Source organism: Nomascus leucogenys, chromosome X (assembly GCF_006542625.1).
Source record: "Nomascus leucogenys isolate Asia chromosome X, Asia_NLE_v1, whole genome shotgun sequence".
Classification (NCBI taxonomy): domain Eukaryota; kingdom Metazoa; phylum Chordata; class Mammalia; order Primates; family Hylobatidae; genus Nomascus; species Nomascus leucogenys.
In genome coordinates this window covers 4,873,058-4,889,076 of record NC_044406.1, presented here as the reverse complement: position 1 = coordinate 4,889,076, position 16,019 = coordinate 4,873,058, and the positions used below count along the sequence as shown (strand labels likewise).

The window sequence follows — 16,019 nt, the reverse complement described above, 5'->3', positions numbered from 1 at the left end:
AGAGAGACAGCACCAACAAGTGATTTGGAATATGGTAAGTCAGCCAGCAAAAGTGGTCTCAAAGTGACTTCACCTTGTCAGCAATTGCCTCCTAGAGGGACTGCAGTGCTTGCATCTGAGCAGCCAGCACCCAGGCTCTTGCAAATACACACAGAGTATGCTTCCTGCACCTAACCACAGGCGTTTATTTTGCACTGGGAAGCTGGATACAGGTAAAGAAATGAAGATGGCCCTTCCCGTGAATACACACAAGAAGGAACTAGTGTACTCTGAGTTATAATTTGGCTGTAACCATTATTTGCTCATTCTCCTCCCCTTCTTCCTCCTCTTCCACCTCTTCCTTTTTCTTGCCTACCTCTTTCTCCTCCTCATGTAATACATTTTAAAATATTTCAGTGAACTTGTAATTTGTTTACATAATAATTGTATTATTTTAACATGAATATCTTCCCTTTTTCAAAAGCCATTTGAATTCCTTTTTTTTTTTTCTGAGAAAAGGTCTCACTCATGCTTAGGTTGGAGTGCAGTGGTGCCATCATAGCTCACTGCAGCCTCCATCTCCTGGTCTCAAGCGATCCTCTCACCTCAGCCTTCTGAGTACCTGGGACTACAGGCATAAGCCATCATGGCCAGCTAATTTTTGTATTTTTTGTAGAGATGGGGTTTTGCTGTGTTGCCCAGGTTGGTCTTGAATGCCTGGGCTCAAGCAATCCACCCACTTCTGCCTCCCCAAATGCTGGAATTACAGGCTTGAGCCACTGTGCCTGGCCGAATTCTTTTTTTTTTTTCTAGGAACTGTCCATGCATATCCTTTGCCCATTTGCTATCTATCGCTTGTTGATCTTTTAATAATCACCTCCTATCGCTTCTCGGCCTTTTGGCTAAGATCATGTGTAGTATCTGTCCTTATCAGTTTAATAATCACCTCCTAGGAGCTGCTCCTAGAGGAAGGAGTTCAGTCTTTTGCTTGTGATATGAATTGCAATGTTTCTCCTGGTTTGCTATTTGGGAATTCAGTAGGGGATATAAAATAATATATAAAAACAAATGATGGTCACATATATAATAAACAACCACTAATTGGAAGACCATATTGGAAAAATGAACAAAGAAGAATAACTAGGAAGCCTTGGGAAAATAAAAACAATGAAGAAGATGGTTAAAACTCATTGAAATAGTCTTGTAGCATATTATAAATCCTCAATGATTAAAGCAACATGGCATTGGTAAGTAGACATGGAGATAAACCAATGGAACAGACCAAAGAGTCCAGAATAGGTAAAATGTATACAGGAATTCCGGACATGAATAGCTGGCATGTCAATCTTTGGGAAAAGATAAATTTCAACGAACAGATTGGAACACTTGGTTAGCCTTATGGAAAAATTTAAATCTGGGAAGGGGGGGACTTACGAGGGAGGATCCTTTGAAGCCAGAAGGTCAATACCAACCTGGGCAACAAAGCAAGATCTCACTTCTACAAAAAATAAAAATAATTATTAGGTCATGATAGGCATATACCTGTGGTCCCAGCTGTTTGGAAGGCTCAGGCAAGAGGATCACTTGACCCCAGGAGTTTGAGGCTACAGTGAGCTATGATCACACCACTCCACTCCCTCCTGGGCAGCAGAACAAGACCCCATCTCTAAAAAAAGATGAAAAAGATAAAGAAAAATCTAGATCCATGTCCCACAATGTATTCATGGATAAATTATGAATAGATCAATGATTTAAATATAAACAATGAAGCTATGCTTGTATTAAATATACTAGAAGGAAGGTTGGGAGAATTTATAATCTTAGAGTGGGAAGGTCTTTCTAACAATGAAAGTATAGATAAGTCACAAAGGAAACCACTAATCGAAATTTCTATATAAAAAATACACCATAAATGGAGAATATTAAAGCAAACTTGGGGTCATCCCTTTCCTAGTTTTGTTATTTTATGAGTTTGTAAGAGAAAATTAAGTGCTTCTAGGCTAGCCACCAAAAATAAAACTAGTATTTCATCCTTTTAGAAAACACCAAATGAAAACATGAGCCCTGTGCTGTCTATTAAGGTAACCAACAGCTTCCTGTGGCCATTTAAATTTGTTTTCTTCAATTAAATTTAAAAACTGGTTACTTGTTGATATGGTTTGGCTGTGTCCCCACCCAAATCTTGTCTTGAATTGTAGTTCCCATAATCCCCACATGTTGTGGGAGGGGCCCAGTGGGAGATAATTGAATCATGGGGGCAGTTTCCTCCATGCTATTCTCGTGATAGTAAGTTTTCACGAGATCTGATGGTTTTATAAGGGGCTTCCCCTTCACTGCGCTCTCATTCTTCTCCTTACTGCTGCCATGTGAAGAAGGATGTATTTGCTTCCCCTTCCACCATGACTGAAAGTTTCCTGAGGCCTTCCCAGCCTTGCAGAACGGAGTCAATTAAACCTCTTTCATTTATAAATTACCCTGTCTTGGGTATTTCTTCATAGCAGTGTAAGAATGAACTAATACACTTGTTTACATCTGCCACAGTAAAATCGCTCAATAGCCATATGTGGCTAGCTGCTAATATATTGGGCAACACTGATTTCCATGATTGTAGAAAATCCCACTGGAAAGCATTGGCTATTTGCTGATTCAGCAAACTTCTCTTGAACTGTATTCCAAGCACGTCTGTCGTCGTGGATACAAATGAGCACAAAACAGAGAGAAATCCTTGCCCTGAAGCCACTTATATTCTAGTGAGATCTACACAAAACCAGGAGGCGGTCAAGTCTTGTTGCACAAAGCCTCTACTTCTCACATTCAGTACAGAGTTGATTTATATATGTAGGTTTGATAATGAACAGTGAGGCCTGAGCACAACAAAAGGAGCCAATACTCATCTTTATATTCCCTGAGCATGATACGGCACCTAGTGCAAAAGCCATTGCAGTTCTTGCCTTTACTTTCAGTGGCAAAAATCGCAATGACTTTTGGACCAACCTAATAAAAGCATATGTGTTTGATCAGTAAATAAATTCATCTTTATGAATCATCTCCTCCTCCATTTTGTTTATAGGGAAACATAATTATAGAGCTCAAGAAATGAAATGTCACACAGTTAGGAAGTGAGAGAGCCAATTATCTATTCTCTGCATTGGACACTGTCTCTGGAGAATGATTGAAAGACCCAGGGTACATTTCAGAGCAAGTCACTCTATAAAGAGAAATGTCTGGATCTTAAGTATCTGAATAATGATCATGTTTATCATTGAAAAGATTGCTCCATCTATTTATTTTACAAAACATTTTGGGAGAACATGTAACACGTGCAAGCTTCCTTTTTCCTTTAAGACCAGTTCTTTTGATGTGTGTGATGTGTGTCTGCAAGGTAAGATTGCCCAGCTCATTGCCCGGGTTTCTTCGGGAGAGAAAGCCAAGAGCTAAAAGACCCACAGAGACAGTGAATTGTTATAATACTCTGTGATCTTCACATTGAATTTGAAGTTATGACACCTTCTTTTAATCCAAATTAGTATATAATGATTTAAGTACATACAATTATATGTGTTTCGGCAAAGTGCTAGTTTTCTTTTTAAATTGAATTCAGCTCATCTAAGCACTTGCAAGGTGTTTATTTTCAATACCTGTGATTATCTGAATTTCATCTTATGTGTGAACATAAAAGCAAGTCCTATACAATTTCCCAGAATACCATATTACCCTGATGATTAGTAAAATCGTAAACCACAGGTATTTGAGAGGAAACATGTATTTCTCAAATTAAAGACTGATATTTAGATCAATATCAAAGTTTTGTATGTGTCATGAAAAGCTATGGAAAATGTGTGAAATCTCAGCAAATAACACAGGTTCTATTAGTTATTTATATAATGAAATGGATAATTTAAATTATATGTTTACCAATTTAAAATAATTTTTAAACTATTATTTTTTCTTTGACAATGTAAGCTCTCTATAAAGAGATACTGAAAAGATCAAAAAAGCAGAAAGTGCAGTTCACCCATGATTCAATAATTTTTGGAAATGAATGTTAAACATTTCTTGGCTTGTTTGTTTTTAAGTTTGTTTTTACTATGTTCATTTCACATAATTAAATTTACAATATCTAATATTATCATTACATAGAATTGAATCTAATAATTGAGATTTCAATGCTTCGTATATTTTTAAAAACCCTTTTGCTTGTATATTTCTCTTTACCTCTCAGAATCAAAGCCATTTCTTTTGAAAACATTAAAATTAAATTATCTTGGCTGCCCAAACATAGAAAGGGAGTTTAACATTAGACATAAGTCAAATCTAAGAGCAGCAAGGATGAATCACCAGAACACTGAGTGTATAAGGACTTCTAATTCCCACATTTTCACACTGGACAAAAACATCTCAGGGACACCTGTGTCACTAAACTCTAAGCTCTGCAATGGGCAAATTTTCCAAATTTTTCTTCATTCCTACTTTGAATGGAACCAATGCTGACCCAGAACACAACTTTTTTATTCATTTTTATTTTATATATATATATATATATATATATATATATATTTTTTTTTTTTTTTTTTTTTTTTTTTTTTTTTTGAGATGGAGTCTCGCTCTGTCGCCCAGGCTGGAGTGCAGTGGCGTGATCTCAGCTCACTGCAAGCTCCACCTGCCGGCTCCATGCCATTCTCCTGCCTCAGTCTCCCGAGTAGCTGGGACTAGAGGCGCCTGGCTAATTTTTTGTATTTTTAGTAGAGACAGGGTTTCACCGTGTTAGCCAGGATGGTCTCGATTTCCTGACCTCGTGATCCGCCCACCTCGGCCTCCCAAAGTGCTGGGATTACAGGCGTGAGCCACTGCGCCTGGCCCCATTTTGATTCGATAGCATAGAAAATTCCCCATTCATCTGTTACCTCCCATAAAAAGTAGCCTGCCTAATTATTTTATCGATTTTTTCACCCTAATTCTCTCAGAGACATCTACATGTGCTTTTGATGAGTGCAATTTAAATATATTCATGGCTGATCAAGCCCTGTGACAGGCATTTTGGGAGAGACCCAAGCAAGTACATCTAGCCCTTGCAGTCAAGGAGTTTAAATCTAAAAGATAAAACAGAAGATTGCTTTATAATTAAATGATAAATTTAACCCCCTTCCTTTCATCTCAGGGTACCTTATCCCAATTAATGTGCACATTGTGGCTACTTATCACTCAACAAAAAAGAGAGTTTGATTTTCAATAATGACTTAAATGTTCATGCTAATTCTATGATGTTCAGAATTGACTCTAGGCTGATTGTATTATAGCAAATTAATGACAATATAATATTAATGACAAGGGTAACTGATGGAAAAGGTCAGTCTAAATTAGTGAAAAGTATGAATTTCTACAATGCTTATTGAAAAATTAAATGTTTAAGATATTTGTCCACAGTGCTGACTATAATGAACAAACATGCTCATTTATAATTATTGAATTAATTAGTCAAATCTATAGACTTTTCTTTCTTTTGTTCTAAACTTTCTCACCCGACCTAAGCCAATGTAGCTGTTCATCAGTTCCCAGGTTCCTTGGACCATATCGGGAGGCTCCCAATATAAGACCAGCCCCAAAACTTGGCTTTCTAGGGGATGCTTTACCATGGAGATCAACCCCACCAACAGAACAAATATTTATTAGCCTACAGACACATTGTGATAACCTCAAGAACAGTCTCCGTACACAAGAGCTTTTCACAAAAGATACCCATTGACACAGAAAGAACAATATTCCAGTGTCAGATTTATACATGTTTAAGGTTGCTTTGGACAAAAGTCTCCCCTGGAAGTGTAGAGGGTGGCGAAGGGTGGGCTACATGGGACTCACTGGATTCCAGAACATGAACATTGGCTTGAAGCTACTTGGTGCTGGGCTGCCCACATTCTCAGACGCATACAAGTTATGTGTATTAGTTCTTTATGGCCAGTGTAACAGAGCATCACACACTTAGTGGTTTAAGACAACACAAAGTTATTGTCGTATGTTCTGAAGAAATCCAGCATGGCTCTCAATGCGTTAGTATCAAGGTGTCGTCAGGGCTTCATTCCTTCTGGAAGTTCTAAGGGAGAAAATGTTTCCTTGTTCTTTCTAGCATCTAGAGACCACCTATATTTCTTGAGGCATGGCCCCAATTTCCATCTTCAAAGCCAGCAATAGCAGGTTTCATGCCATATCACTCTGACCTATTTGTCTTTCTCTTCCACTTTTAAAGATTCTGTGATTCCAGTGGGCCCACCTGGATAATCCAAGATGATCTCCCTATTTTAAAAATCTCCCTATTTTAATTCCATCTGGGACCAGAATAGCCTTTTGTCGTGCAAGTGACATATTCACAGTTTCAGGGAATTCATATATGAACATCTTTGGTGAGGCATTATTCTGCCTGCCACACTATATTACCATATATATAATCACTGTCCATATCACCCACCAAAAAAACTTATTTCTAATACACCTTATGACAAATAAGGAAACTCTGTTGTTGATTCCAAAAAGGATACTTGGAATGTAAACTTTTGGATATGTTTGGATTTCTGATTAAGGTTCTTAAAATACTAAGGCTCTAGACTGGACTGCAAATAAAGTTAATATTCATACACACATACACCGTGCAGTTTATAAGAAGGCATTTTAAAGCCAATTATCAAACAAACAATATTAGACCATGCACTCAGTGCAATTTGCACTATGAAGCAAATGGAATTTTATCACTTCAATTTTATCTAGCAAATGCTTTCTGATGCATTTGTCTCACTTAGTCTAATGACTCATTCATGACTGTTTTCCCCTCCAGAAGAGCTGTTGCCTCCTAGCTGGGTTGCACTTGCCCTTGCCCCTATTTTTTCTACTTCCTGGTGCATGTTTTACCCAGTGCAGAGTACTTGCAGAATCAGGTGGTCTTTGTCACTCAGAAAGTGTCTTATCTTTTGGTTGCAGAAGCTTTGTTGGAAGGTCTGTCTATGATTTGGATACTGCCCCTATTCGACCATCAACCTGACTCACTGGTCTTCTAAAAGCACCTAAAAGCCATCTTTTATTCTCCAGCCAAATGATGCCAAGACAACAGTCTAAATTCAACCAATGGTCAGATATTCTGATCCCTGTTCCCATTGAAAACCTGCTTTGGAAGATCATCTCAGCAACCCATCTGTTCATTTATCTAACAGATATGTATTCAACAACTGCTGTGTTCAAAATACTCAGGTGAATCAACACAAAAGTTTTGTTTGTGTCCTCAAGAGTCTTCCAGCATAATGAGGACAGCAGTCATTTTTAAAAATTCCATGCAGCTTAGTTGAGTTTTATTACTGAGGCACTTAAATGAGCTACAGTACCAGGGAAATCCCATACAAATGTCGTTTCCCAGGGCAGGGGATTTGTTTTTGTTCACTGTGGTAGACCTAAGTTTGCCTGAGATAGTTAAGCAAGGGTTCCAGAAAAAGGGAGCTTATGTTTGCTAGAAATAGGAAGACATTCCAGGTGAGAAGAGATGGACTTTGCAAAGCAAAGGAGTATTATGGCATAGCGTGGAACATGGTTGAACACTTCATATCATGCAGAAATTGAGAAAAAGTGGGTAAGAGAGGAGACAGGGAAAGAGAAAGAAAGAGAAGGAGAGAGAAGAAAAAGATGAATAAGGAGGAGGAGAAAGAGAGGAGAAGAAGGAAGACATGAAAGAGGAAGAGAAATAAAAAAAGAGGTGAGGGGAAGGAAGAGGAGGAGGAGGATGAGAACAAAGAAGAAAAGAGGAGAGGAAAGATAAAATAAGGGCCAAACAGAGCTGGGAATGATGGGTCATGCCTGCAATTCCAACACTTTGGGAGACTGAGGCAGGAGGATTACTTGAGGCCAGGAGTTGGTGACCAGCCTGGGCAATATAAAGAGACCACTGTCCTAGAAGAAGAAGGAGGAAGGAAGAAGAAGGAAGAAGGAAGAAGGAGGAAGAAGAAGAAGGAGGAGGGGGGGAGGGGGAGGGGAAGGGGGAGGGGGAGCCCAGACAGAGATTGCTGAATTCCAAAATAGCCTTGCATTCTAAGCTTCAGAGTTAAGATGGTACTCAATAGAGATGTAAAACAAATAGTTTTTTTTTGTTGTTTCGAGACAGAGTCTCGCTCTGTCCCCCAGGCTGGAGTGCAGTGGCGCGATCTCGGCTCACTGCAAGCTCCGCCACCCGGGTTCACACCATTCTCCTGCCTCAGCCTCCCGAGTAGCTGGGACTACAGGCACCCGCTACCACACCTGGCTAACGTTTTGTATTTTTAGTAGAGACAGGGTTTTACCCTGTTAGCCACGATGATCTCGATCTCTTGACCTCGTGATCCACCCGCCTCAGCCTCCCAAAGTGCTGGGATTACAGGCGTGAGCCACTGCACCTGGCCACAAATAAAGAGTTTGAAGGAGGGTGTAGAAATGAACTTTTTTTTTTTTTTTTTTTTTTTTTTTTTTTGAGACAGAGTCTCGCTCTGTCTCCAGGCTGGAGAACAGTGGAGCGATCTCGGCTCACTGCAACCTCCACCTCCCAGGTTCAAGCAATTCTCCTGCCTCAGTCTCCCGAGTAGCTGGGACTACAGGTGCCCGCCACCACAGCCAGCTAATTTTTGTATTTTTAGTAGAGACAGGGTTTCACCATGTTGGCCAGGATGGAATGGTCTTGATCTCTTGACCTCGTGATCCACCCGCCTCCGCCTCCCAAAGTGCTAGGATTATTGAAGAAAGACTTGAGGACAAATTTGAGGAATGAATTCACAGCCAGGAAAGCCAGTGCAGAATTTACCCCAATAGTGTGAGTACGAGATGCTGAAAGCCCTTCGTGGGAGGTCCCAGAAGAAGAAGAGGGACTGGCTTAACAGATACTCCAGCAACTGACAGGGCCCTAGATAAATTGACAGTGGTGAAGGAGAGAAAGGAGTGGGGTGGTTCCCAGGATTTCTTGTGCTGTTCACCAATACAAGAAATGCAGGAGAGAAGAGGAGATGGGTTTTCTTTTTTGGTGGGGGAGGGTACACTTGGAGTATGTTTTATTTGAGATGCCTAGGAGATTATATACATAGAGTGTGACCCTAATATTTATCCAAATGTGCTCTTAGAAAATGGCATTATTTTTTATCTGAAAAGCAAAGCCAAGAATGCAGAGAAAAAAAAAAAGCAAAGAAAAAAAAAGGAAAAGAGGCTTCTACCAACAAACTTCATTGAATTTAAAAGGTTTTAAAAATCCAGGAACACTTTTGTAGTTTGTAAGTTACTAAAGCATGTATCATTCATTAGGAACCATGCCATGATCAGCAGGATGGCAATAGGAAAAAATGCATCTTACATAAATCCATTGCAAGGAAGCTGGCCTTATAGATTCAAGTATCCATTGTTCCCTTTTTGAGCTATAAAACGAGTGCATCAGCTTTCTTCCAATGGAAGCAGAATGACCCTACAAAGTTAAATATTAAGTACTTGAGTGACTTTTAAAAGGGCTAACCAAACAATTTATAAGTTGAGATCTATGAATGAAGGCATAGTACTTAGTGAACCTTTGGTAACATTTTAAATTTTTAACAAAAATTCTTAAGAAGTTTTTAATGGAGAATCAAAAGGGTTTGCTCATGCAAACTGTAAATGATCAAGAAACAAAATACCAGAACACGCAACATTTACCCCAAGTTGTGAGATATTTTAAACTGTGTGCTTGTAACAGTGTTGTTCTTCATGAAGACAAAAATTTACTGCAATACCTGCTGGATTAAAAAGACACCAACATACTTATTTGGGCTCTCAATCTTTTTTCTACCATGTGAAAATTATACTGTCAAGTAGAACTTTAAATAGTAATTTATATCATATATTAGTAGAAACGAGATGTTGGTATCTCTAGGGCATTCCTGATAAAAGGAACTCTTTAAAAGGGTTCATATGTATATATATATATATATACAAAATTTCGAAAATATATTATGACAACATGGGGTTCTGCTTAATATGCCCAGCTGGCGTGTGTACACTGAGCTATGGCTGATAAAATGTAGATGCTCAAAAATTAAAAACTGTGAGACCAAGACTCATTATGAAAAAGTAAGGAAGGGAAGGATAGAGAAATGAACATTTAGACTTTTTTTTTTTTTTTTTTTTTTGAGAGGGAGTCTTGCTCTGTCACCCAGGCTGGAGTGCAGTGGCACGATCTCGGCTCACTGCAAGCTCCGCCTCCCGGGTTCACACCATTCTCCTGCCTCAGCCTCCCGAGTAGCTGGGACTACAGGGGCCCGCCACCATGCCCGGCTAAGTTTTTGTATTTTTAGTAGACACGGGGTTTCACCATGTTAGCCAGGATGGTCTGGATCTCCTGACCTCGTGATCTGCCCGCCTCGGCCTCTCAAAGTGCTGGGATTACAGGCGTGAGCCACCGCGCCCGGCCTAGACTTTTTAAACTCAGTTTCAAGTGGATTTTGAACTCAGAGAGGTCGAAAACATCACCCTAGTCATCCCACTCAAATGTAAATCTCATAAGTGTAGGAATTTGGTTTTTCATTTTGCTTTTTTTGTTGTGCTTTGCTGCACCATTCCCGCTGCTTACAACATTGGCACTGCTGTTGAATGGATGACTTTCTTTCTATCTATGCAGTCCTTAATAAAATGCCTAGCTCAAAGAAGGTGCTTAATAAATTTTAGGTAAACAGATGGATAATTGGAATCAGGACAGATGGATGAGTGGATGGGTTTCTGAATGAATGCATGAGAATATAAAATAAAGGATGTGCATGAAACAAAGAGAAAGAGAGAGCACTTTGAAGCTAAAAGGAAGAGTTACTAATCATAGAAGAAGGAGGATAAATTATCATGACTCTTCAGTTCATGGCAGAGACAAGAGGAATAAATTGGACAATAGAAGATTGAGAAGACGTTTCTGAGGCTACAGATTCTGATAATGTCTTCACGATCTCCAATACACAACATTGCACTCTACTTATTGCAACATTTGCCTTCTTTGATTCGAACAATGCATACCTGATGCAGTTTGTCTGTCTCCAGTTTATAACACTGAAGTTAGTGTACATTTTTTCCTATATTCTGCACTGCTTCAAACCGTTGACATGCAAGAAGTTATTATTTCAGGTATTAACAAGAAACTATTTGCTTAACTATTTTTCCACACGATGAATCCTACATATAAACTCAAATGTGCTAAAGAAAAGATATACATATTCAATGGATTCAAATGAATGCTTAAATAGTAGAAATTTATTGAGTGATTTGAGAGTTCTACATTCAACAATTTCAGTAGTATTATACAATCATCATTATGTCCTCCAGAAAAGTATAATGCTGAATTCCAGGCATTTCACATGGTAGGTGATTATATTGCATACAAATAAATTGGCTTTCCTGATGTTGGAAGGCTTTGAGGCTTGTTTTCTCGTTTCAACTTATAGAGAAATCAGGAATACAGATTCATAAATACAGCTCCTTGTATCAATGTGTCAGTAAGCAACATTTTAAAAAAATTATTTTAAGTTCCAGGATACAAGTGCAGAAAGTGCAGGTTTGCTTCATAGGTAAACATGTGCCATGGTGGTTTGCGGCACCTATCAACCCATCACCTAAGTATTAAGCCCAGCATGCATTAGCTATTTACCCTAATGCTCTCTCTCCCCCACCCTCCCTACAGGCCCCAGTGTGTGTTGTTTCCCTCCTTGTGTCCAGGTGTTCTCATTGTTCAGCTCCCGCTTATGAGTGAGAACATGCAGTGTTTAGTTTTCTGTTCCTGTGTTAGTTTGCTGAGGATGATGTCTTCCGGCTTCATCCATTTCTCTGCAAAGGACATGATCTCCTTCCTTTTTATGGCTGCATAGTATTCCATGCTGTATATGTACCACATTTTCTTTATCCAGTTTATCACTGATGTGCATTTGAGTTCTATGTCTTTGCTATTGTGAATAGTGCTAGTAAGCAACATTTAAAAGTAGTCTGGATTTTTCACTAAACCACTAAGGTAATGAGCTTGTTCTTTGGGAAACCAAGAGGAAACTGTTGTAAAAATGTAGATTCTTGTGGAAAGAGTACTTTTTTTTTTTTTTTTTTTTTTTTTTTTGAGAAGGAGTCTCGCTCTGTCGCCAGGCTGGAGTGCAGTGGCACGATCTCAGCTCACTGCAACCTCTGCCTCCAGGGTTCAAGCGATTCTCCTGCCTCAGTCTCCCGAGTAGCTGGGACTACAGGTGCGTGCCACCACAGCCAGCTAATTTTTGTATTTTTAGTAGAGACAGGGTTTCACCATGTGTGCCAGGATGGTCTTGATCTCTTGACCTCGTGATCTGCCCACCTTGGCCTCCCAAAGTGCTGGGATTACAGATGTGAGCCGCCGTACCCGGCCAAGAGTACTCTTTTAGAGCAATTAAGAAGGTAGGTGATTAAGGGATAACGCTGGGTCCTTTGACCTCTTTGGATCACTTTGCTATTTTTCTGGGTTCTTAATAACCCACTCGAGTGAGGCAGACAACACTTAGCTATGCCCATGGTTGCTTAAGGTGAATGAATGCAAGCTCTTATTGTCCATCCCTTTACTCTTCTATGTTGGTTCTTATGAATCTCACGAATGAAGAAACAAGTTGACATTTTTCAACTTGCTCTCATCCCACTTGTGAATAGAAAAGGTTCTTCTTCTCAAACTTCTTACAATTTCTGGTAAGGGAAACTACTGTGTTTCCCAACTATGCCACCACCTACCAATTCACACAGGACACTAGCCCACCAGTAAGTAGCCTAGTCAAGTCATATGACCAACTTTTATTTTCACCAATAATTTCTGATTGACTGGCTGTTATTTCACACAGAAGGCTTTTGTGGAGAATCAGTCTCGTGGATTTTCAGAAGGGGGTGTTTCCATTCAACGATTGCAAGCGTGGCCAGTTCTCAGCATTATTCTTGGCAGATAAATATGAGTTCAAGGAAAAAATAATAAAAGATATGCAGATTCATTAGAGGCAAAGGGAAGTAAAAAGGATTTTCCTCTTTCAGAGTTTATCCAGTTGGATTTATAGTTAATCCAATAATTGCTTTAATCATAGAGCATAACTCAGGGCATCTTCCCTCCCTCTCTTTCTCTGTCTCTCTCTGTCTCTCGCTCTCGCTCTCTGTCTCTGTCTCTGATAGTTCCAGGGAACCCAGGACTCAGAGAGCCTTTGAGTTATAATCACAAGGTTTGACTAAATGAACCAAGTATATGCTGAAGACTTTTACAATCATAGAATACCAAACAAAATACTGGCATTGTTGTGAATATTTGGGTGGTAGATTCTATTGTTAAATAACATTTAGGATCATCTTGAAGGGCTTATTTTTTCAGAAATAACTTTTTTAAAGAAGAATACCACAAACTTGATGAGGGAGGGTTATTAGAGCCTATTAATTTTTTTTGGCAATTACCTCTAAGAGAAACTGATGGCTTTACATGGTCAGATAGTTATGGGTCATTCAAATCTCTGCAGATCACTTTTAGAGTAACTGTGGGATGTCTTGATAGTCCTCAAGATCAGCGTCTCAAAGCCATTGTCTTAGGAGTATTATTCCTATTGAATGTTAATGGGGATGTGTTATGGGCTCAACTGGGCCCCTGACAAATTCATATGCTGAAGTCAAAACCCGCAGTACCTCAGAATGCATTTGAAGACAGGGCATTTAATGAGGTAATTACAGTAAAATGATGTCATGGGGTGGACTCTAATCCAACGTGACTGGTGTTTTTATAGTAAGAGGAGATTGGGACACAGACACACACAGAGGGTCAGCCACATGAGGACACAGGGAGGAGATGGCATCTACAAGCCAAGGAGAGAGGCCTCAGGAGAAACCAACCCTACTAACAACTTGATCTTGAAATTCCAGCCTCTAGAACTGTGAGAAATGAGAGAAACAAATGTCTGTTGTGTAAATCAAATATATATATATAAACACCTATGTTTTCAACAACCTTAGCACTTTGCATAACCTTGTGTGTTATTTGTGTGCTATGTGTGTTATGAATCTACAAGGATTTTTTTTTTTTTTTTGAGACAGAGTCTTGCTCTGTCACCTAGGCTGGCATGCAGTGGTGTGATCTCAGCTCACTGCAACCTCCGCCTCCCAGGTTCAAGCAATTCTCTTGCCTCAGCCTCCTGAGTAGCTGATATTACAGGTGCACACCACCATGCCCAGCTAATTTTTGTATTTTTAGTAGAGACAGGGTTTCAGCGTGTTGGCCAGGCTGGATTTGAACTCCTGATCTCAAATATTCTGCCTGCCTCTGGCTCCCAAAGTGCTGGAATTACAAGTGTGAGCCACCAAACCCGGCTGAAACAATTATTATATGCTATGTTTTGTAAGCTTTTTTTTTTTTTTTTGCCATAGATCCTTTGAATTCAAATGATTTTGAGAAACTATTGTTCCAATAGAATGCTTTTGGAAACATCACTCTACATCAAGCAGCTCTAATTAATGGGAGTATGCACGTACCCCAAATTCTCTCGGTTCAGATGTCAAGTTTTGTCAGCATTGCGTTTGGTTTTGCTGGGTGGGATTATCAACCAGGAAGAGGGCCCTGAAAAGAAGTCTTGTCCTGGCTCTTTGGTAAGACTGTGTTTTCCAGTGCAGGTGGAAACTTTGCCTGTAAATTTAAAATAACAAATATAATGCTTCTTACTCTCAGAGTGGTTTGAGGTTTAGCCCACTTTAATAAGTATTAATTGATCCCAAAAATGTTGTGAAAGAAGGTGGATTTTTGTTTAACAGAGAAGATGAGGGAATAAGCTAAAAAATGTTAGGTGGCTTATGGGTGCATTTGAGAGCACGACTTCACAGTTAATTACAGCAGCACCAAGTACTCTGTCTAGGTGAATCAGCTAACCCATCTGAGTCTTTGTTTCTTCATTAAGTGAGAGAAGATAGAAAACATAGTTTTGCCACCCCCCGATGGATAAGATAATCAAATGGGTTGATAAAAGGAGGCTGTTTAGCAGACAGCCTTGTATAATAACCACTCAGTAAGTGTTTCATGTGGTCTTTATCAAGGTTACCCATGAAGGAGTGGTACAGCTGGCTGCCAAATGGAGTCTTCTGATAGTCAATCTCCTATTCATGTCATTGTATATTTAATTTATACTTTTTTTTTTAAGAGTTGAGGTCTCACTTTGTTGCCCAGGCTAGACTCAAACTCCTGGGCTCAAGTGATCCTTCCATGTTAGCCACCCAAAGACTGGGACCACAGGTGAGCCCCACCATGCCTGGCTGCCTCTTGTATAATCACACTTTTGAGACTGGTTGCTAAGAATGAATTGCCCAGAATTTAATCCTAACTAAGTGAATGGATAAAATTGCTATTATAATCCTTAAAACAAAGATCTATACCGCCAGTATAGAAATCATCAAAACTGTGTTGCCCCTACATATTTATAAAGAAATTTAGAAATCCAAAAATTTCTCTCAAAAAGTAGTAATGTCCAAAAGTTCATCAGAGAGACTGGTGAAATTTAATAAAGATGTCTTAGTGAAAATTGCCTAAACACCACAGAAAACAATGTATATATTTGGCACGGCAAAGTCAATTTCTTCATTTTGTTTCATGACTCTCAAATTTTATAATTCAAACAGTTTTGCTTTGTTTTGTTTTGGTTTGGTTTGGTTGTATTTCACAGTTAGTTTGGTACATGCATTTCTGGGTCTTTGATAAGGGTTTCGTCTAGCTTCCTTTTACACTCTTAGTTCATTTTCATGCTCCATTTCTACATTTTTGTTAGAAATAATATTACAGCATATGCCAAAGGACATATCGCCGTAGAAACCAGTAGGCAACTTCCACGAGCTCAACATTCCTGTTCTCTCCTTGCTGCCCAATTGTGGGGTATTCATCTCTGTGCTTGTTCTGTTGTGGGTTTTTGTCACCCATCTTGCTTTTCACATCAATTTTCCTTTCTGGGACCCTGGCCACACTTGAGTTTCAGACCCCTGTCTCAGAGTTCCTTTGAGATGATACAGAACAAAACTAACTTGCTTATGTC

The 16,019-nt window shown here is 39.3% G+C and overlaps 1 pseudogene; it reads left to right on the top strand.

The window, feature by feature from the left end:
* The first annotated feature begins 861 nt into the window (after positions 1 to 861).
* Positions 862 to 1,033, top strand: LOC115833494 (annotated as a pseudogene).
* Positions 1,034 to 16,019: the final 14,986 nt, after the last annotated feature.